The following is a 6797-nucleotide window of genomic DNA, read 5'->3' as shown; positions in this document are numbered from 1 at the left end:
GTCCAGCCAATAGCAGAATCCCCTTTGATTCCAAGGGGAGCCTAGGTGCTGGAACTGGGGGTGCTGCTTCACCCCCTGGCTCTAAGTGGTTTCCATTATCTACCGGATTTACAGTTTGGTTCAAGGGCTCTCAGCTCCCCCACCTACAAATTGTCCCAGCGCCCCTGAACGGCAGTGGGTTATAGAGACATAGAGTGCAGGGCTCAGGCCCTGGAGGTTTTGTTCAGTAACAAATAAACCTGGATTGTATCTATTCGTCCTTCTTCAAGGCATTCTTTGTTTAGGAATCCTGCGGCAGGGGAGGCCTTCTGGGATCCAAAGTGACCGCACAGTTATGAAAGGCAGGAGATTTGCTGGGAGGTTTTGTCCACGGAAGCGCCTTTTAAAATGCCTTGAACTATTTAAAACAGCCCCTTCCTTATTTAAAAGAAAACCACCGCAGAAGGGGGTTTGAGATCTGAAAATTGCCCCCGATCCGAAATAGTCCCCAGCTCGACTCTTTGCCGAGCTCTGGGCCTGTCTGAGTGGAGTGGGGGAGCGAAATGCACTCAGCTTGGCGGCAGAAGGAGTCCGCAGGGCTGTAAAATAAATAAATAACAACAACCGTGAATCTGAAGTTGACAGAAACATCTTGGGAGAGAGGCTGGCTTCTGGAGCCAAGACACCAAAGAGAAAGGGGTTGAATCCGGATTGATTGATTTATGGAGGGGAGGGCAGGTGGGAAGGCCAGCTGGAATATTTTCTGGACTGGAGAATGACTTCACAATATTGTTGTCCATGTCATGTTGTGCATGCTATATATATATTTTTTTCATTGACAATCGCTTGTGAAGGGAGGCGGAGAGGGCTATCCAGCACTTTTAAGATACATGCTAAAGCTGAGGGCTATTTCCAAGGTATGCCATAGGAAAATGGAACTAGCACTCCCAGCCCTGAAGCCAAATGGAGAGTCCCTCGCCAGGCTAACATCACATTCCTGAGCTAGACAAATGATGAAAAAGTTCCAGTTACTGTCTAATGAAAGGCCTCCATCTCCCTTCCCCAGAGGTTTCCGATGCACATATAATTAGCTCTCAATATTTCATGAATATGGGGTTGACTAAATCCTTTTCACTCGGGAGATTTCACATTCCGAGTTTTACCATCCCTGGCACTTTGGATGAAGCCCTGAACATGGGACAAGTTGTTGTAGTTTGGAACTGTTTCTTCTACCTGGCTTTCAGTCTTCCTTACAGATCACCTCTCAGCCCAGCTAGGCGCAAATGTGAGCTACAAGGTGTGGCAGAGACCCAAAATGAGGGACACAAAAAATGATTCATACAGGAAACTGCTAGTGTGCTGTGGGATTCATTCCTTTAGCGCAAATAATTCTTTCTCTAGCCCGTGTTTCAAGCTCTTTGTTTCTAGGACATGTGGGTGGAATGGAGCTAATTTCTGGACTAAAAAGAGTGACATCACTGACCAACATGTGAGAGATGCTACAGAGCCTGTTTCCATCAAGACATTATGGAATAAACCTCCGTGTTCTCTTACAGTTTTCCATAGTATTATTTTAAAATTCTTCTGAGTGTAAGTAAATGAAATAATATGAGTGAGAGCGGGCGATGCATCTCTTAAATATAAAACAGGACACACCTCTCTTCTTAGTTTTCACTTGGTCCAATAAAACTAATACATACGTTCTTTGAATCTGTTTCAGTTTTCATGTCTAGCTCACTTTACTTTGACAGGGCCTAAAATAATATTGGCTTTAGGAGGCAATAAAAGTTTATTAGTGCTAGGCTGTGAGGCTATGGACCAAGATTATCTAAAGTGACTAGTGATTTGGGGGGTTTCCATTATTCCCACTTGAGACATCTTAAAGGGTGGGTGCTCAGCACTTTCTGCAACCCAAGATGTCTTAAACTGGGTGCTTAAAAATGGAGACAAGCCCAACTCACTAATCACTTTTGAAAATATTGGCTGATAGAACATTTTCCTGTTGTGTAGGAATTAAGCTCCAAAGCCTATTGAAGTAAACAGAAAGGTTCCCTGACTGACTTTGCATCAGGTCCAAAATGAGTCAATAGGTTCCTGTCTCTGTGTAAAAAGCCCATTCAAGACAGTTGAAAGGTTCCAATGTACGTCAGTGGGCTTTGGATCAGGCCCCAAATCATTATAAATCTCTCCAAAACCAAAATAACTATTTAAAGATGGTTCCTTTCGAGAAGGCAAAGATTTCCCTCATGAGCTACTCATGATCTTGTGCTTTAAAAAAGAGAAGAATAGAATGATGATCTCCTCCTTGTGACCTCATAGGTTCTTTGTATGGGTAGTAGGTTGTGCCTGGCATCTTATGTCTACACTGCAATGTAAGACTGGGTTCAGACTTAAGTGTCAGCCCAAACCCACCTTCTGTCTACACACAACTCTCTCAGACTCTGGCTTGGACCCTGAGGGGTTGGAGGGTTTGAGCCCTATTGCTTTGCAGTGTACATTCAGCTTCCCCTGCCCCCTCAATCCCCACTCAGGTCCTGGGAGTCCGCCAAAGTCCCACAATCCCATGGGCCAACTTCCTTTGTCCTCTCTATCAGAAGAATCTCCAGTTGACTTCAGGGAAATGGAAGCAGCCCCCCTTGGTGTGGTGCAGCAGCTCATTGAGACAACATTTAACCCTTCCATTGTCTTCTGAACACCGTCAGAGAGCCTGCTGTGTTTGCAAGGGGGCCTGAACCGAAGAGTCCTTTGCAAAGTAACACTGCTTCATGGTCATGGGGGCACAGCCAGATTTGGGTAAATCTCTGGTGCAAGGCCAGAAAAACAGAGGACTTTAGTAAGAGTACCAGGAATAACCATGCATGCCAGCAAACAGCAAAGAAGCTGGCAGTGTTGCTAATTTACTCCACCACTGACCAGTGCAGGGAGTGGATTAAGCGGCTGAAGAATGAGTATAGGAAAACCAGGGACCTGATCTGCACCTCAGGCAACTCGCCAATATCATGCCTGTTTTATGAAGAGTCTGCCTGGGTGCTGGGCACCGCACCAAGTGCAGAGCCAATGGTGCTGCATGTTGACTTGGTCAGCCAGGATGGTGACCTGCTGGCCCCAGCATCCAGCATGGGGCATGATGGGAGCTAACAGCAGGTGCTGAGTCAGGACATTGAAGTGACTCTGTTGCTGAAACCAGTCCTAGAGGAGACTTTGGAGAAGCAGCACACCCTGGGCCATACTCAGTGGAGCTGTTTGATACCCTCCCCCACCATCCTCCCCGTCTCCAAGGAACTGCCTGCAGCAAACATGGAAGGGACAGAAGCTGCCCCTGAGACCAGTACGTTTCTGGCTCCATGTTAATATTTATTAATACAGTGAGGGTGGGATTTCCATTCTATGAACCAATGCAAAAGTTATTAGAAGCCCCAGCTCCCAGTGTGTAGCTACGAATGGTGGATTGTATGCCACCAGGGGGTCATGGCTCCCTCACCTCGTCACCCCCTACCAGGTGCCTTTTAAAATGGCGACTGGGAAATGTAAATAGTAAAAACTCCTTGAAAGTAAAGTTTGACTCAAGCAGGCACAGATTTTTTGCTCGGGCAGTCCTATTTCTTAAAAATAATAACCTGACATTGCCAGGCCTGTAAGTACGCCACTCCGTAACCACTCACGGGTGTAACAAGCCACCTGGAAACAGTGAACTGATTGGAGAAGGGGGGCGGGGGAGGAAATGCTTTGCCTTTACAAATCTAGTTCACTTCAGTTAAAGGTAGTCCTTGCAGTCCATAGGTGACAAAATCATTGGTGCCAAATTCGACTGAATTTGATTTTTTTCCAGAAATGTGGCAGGAGAGAATGGGGAGGAAGGAGGCTGGCTGTGGAGTTCTGTGTGTTTGCATTGAGCCATGCGTAAGCTAATGCATCATCTTGTTGATTCCCTCCTGAATTCTGACCCAATTCTGCGTGCCGATAGGTGCAAACTTTTCCTGAAGCAGGAACTCCAGTTTGGTAGTCACATTTCAGGGACCTCGGTAGCTGACCAGCCCACGCAACTCATAGATGTGCTGTTCAGTCCCTATACATTTGAATCCTTTGGCTGCGTACACTGCAGGTTTCCCACCAGCAGCTTGGAATAACATCTCCCTCAGGCACCACAAAATCAGCATTGGCCTCCAAAACGTGGAAGGCCTGAAATGATAGAAAAAGCTTTTGCAGCACAGCCCTTGATGGCACTCCCCCTACCCCCAACCCAGTCCTAGTTCACTGTAAGGCAGAAGTTCTTCTAAAGCTCAGTAACCCTGAGATTGTCCCTTTATTGACCACATTAACGAGCGAGGGGCTTCAAGTCCCCTCACAGCAATTTGTTCTGGCAGCTTGTGCTGCCCCAATAGCTCACATTCTCCTATTGGTTTATCAATACAAACATTTTCCCCTCAGAACTTCCTTTACCAGAAAACATTTCACCCGTGTGATGCTGTGGGAGAAAGAACAATTCATTTGCCCATTAGGCCATTTTCTCTATTGATGCAAATTGGTGTAGCTCCACTGATTGCAATAGAGATATGATGATTTACACCAGCTGAGGATTTGGCCCAATTAAGACACACTCCTCCCCATAATCTGCCTTTCTCCTAAAAGTAGCCCTGTTGTCTTAATATTTTGATTAGTCAAATGTAGAGAGCTTCCTTCCACCGTTTCTGCCACTAGATCAGACCTATGCCTGAGCAGGATCCTATGCTGCTACAATGGAGACACCACAAGTTACCCTCACATTAGAGTTCCACTGTTGAAGGGTGGGTGGTAGCTGGTATGAAGCTGTTGCATCTTCTTCTGGCCCCGCTGTCAGAGAGAGAAATAGGGCCAGCCTGGGAGTTGTGGTGGAGCTTGACTGGCAGAAGGTTGTAAGTAAGAAAGAACAGCTGTAACAACATTAGTATCACCGAACAGGCAGAATTATGGAATTGAGCACAATATTGGAAGACTGTGGGCTCTGTCCTGCTGGGCACAGTCCCATTGTCTTCATGTAAAAGATGTTCTTAGGAACCTACGAGCACCATCTTTAACTACCTGGAGGGACAGGGGAAGTCATGGCTCATATGCCTCGTGTATGTACCTGAACAGCTACTCGTCCCCTCTAACCGTTGGCAGTGACCTGCAAGACATTTACACATTTCTTACATTTTCGTCTTCTGTGCAAGTCCTATGTGGAAGGCCCTCCCTGAAATCTGGTGGCTAAAATTTACTGATGTAAACATGGGGTGACCTCACGTGTGTCAGCCCAATGGCATTGCCCTGGGGTAAGTGACAGAAAAATTTGGCCCTTTTGGTCATCTAATTTTTAAAGTGTGCATTTAGTACTAATTCATTTTCTTTTAAAGAACACAGCTGCTATTAATGGTTTAGGTGCCAAGGCTATTCGGCTATTGATTTACTGAGTCTCTTTGTTAATTTGCCCGTCAAAGATCCGGGGCCCACATCCACAAAAGGGAGTAGGTGTTGCAATCCCCACCATCACACCACCTAACTTTTAGGCACCTATGAAATCACTGGAATCCAGAAAGCCTGAGTTAGGTGCCTAGGTTTGGTGTGCAATAGGCACCTGAGACTGGGATTTACAAAAGCCAGCATACTTGGCAGGGAGTTGCCTAAGCTAGCTAATGGGAGAGGTTTATCCTCAGCCCCACTCACCTCAGAGAGTTTGGGGCTTTTTCTGCTTATGAGCCGCAGCCAGGAGCCTTTTGTGATAGTTCAGGTCTTGAACCCAGGCCTGGGAGTCTGTAGAGAGCCACATCCTCTACACAGTGTCTGCTAAAATTTGGGAGGCTGGGAAACTAGTAAGACTATAGCCTCAGCCAAGGCACCACCTATGGGAACTCTGATTGGAGGATCACCCGGCTCCACTGATTGGTCCAACTATGCTCTTTAAGCCAGAAAGAGGCACAGGACGTTTGTCGAGCAGCAAGGTGATTCTGATTTCCTGTTGTGGCTGTATTAGATTCTGCTTGTGCCAGCCATGCCCCTGCTTTTGCTCTTGCTCCATGCTTGATCCTTGCCTCTCCTCCAGTTCCTGCCCTTAAACCTTGCATCCAGTCATCAGTTTCTGGTCCTGACTCTGGCTTGACCCCTGGCTCAAGTAACTGGCAGTTGACTCTGGTGCTGACCCTTAGCTTCATGGCCCATCCTGGATGCCTGCTCTGCCCACTAGCCCTGACTCCTGCTCTGACTACTAGGCCAGCCTGCCTACATCTCCTGGAGTCAGATGGCTTAGGCACCTAAACCATTTCTTGCGAGAATGGTGCCTTCCTAACTTCACACACACCAGTAGAGGAGGCAGCAGCTAGTGGTTGGGGAATTCTTTCAGGGTGTTGGAGACGTCAGTTCAATCCTTTCTCTGCCTGATGAGAAGGGATTTGCAGAGGGGTTCCTTACCTCTCAGGCGAGTGCCCTAACCACTGAGATGTGGGTTATTTGATGTGAGAATCTCGTCTGTTGAAGATGTTCCATTGTGTATTAAATAAAGATTAACTAGGCCAGAGAGACTAATAATGACGCTATAGTCCAATGTTCCAGGACCCTCACCTGAGAGGAGTTCAAATCCTTTCTCCTTGTCAGACAGAAGGGGGAATTAAACTGGGGTCTCCCACATCCTGGGTGAGTCCCCTAGGCTAAGGGTTATAAGTAGGCTTGGCAGAATTTGGTGGTGGTGGTTGTTTTTTTGTTTTTAGTGTTGATGGATAATGTCGATGTTTTGTTTTTAAGCCCTTTTTTATTTTTATCCATTTAAATGTTCACAGTTGCTGGAAATTATGGGGGGCTCAGTCAATAAT

Source organism: Terrapene carolina, unplaced genomic scaffold, assembly GCF_002925995.2.
Source record: "Terrapene carolina triunguis isolate 2854851 unplaced genomic scaffold, T_m_triunguis-2.0 Scaffold62, whole genome shotgun sequence".
Lineage (NCBI taxonomy): Eukaryota > Metazoa > Chordata > Testudines > Emydidae > Terrapene > Terrapene triunguis.
This window is presented reverse-complemented; position numbering follows the sequence as displayed.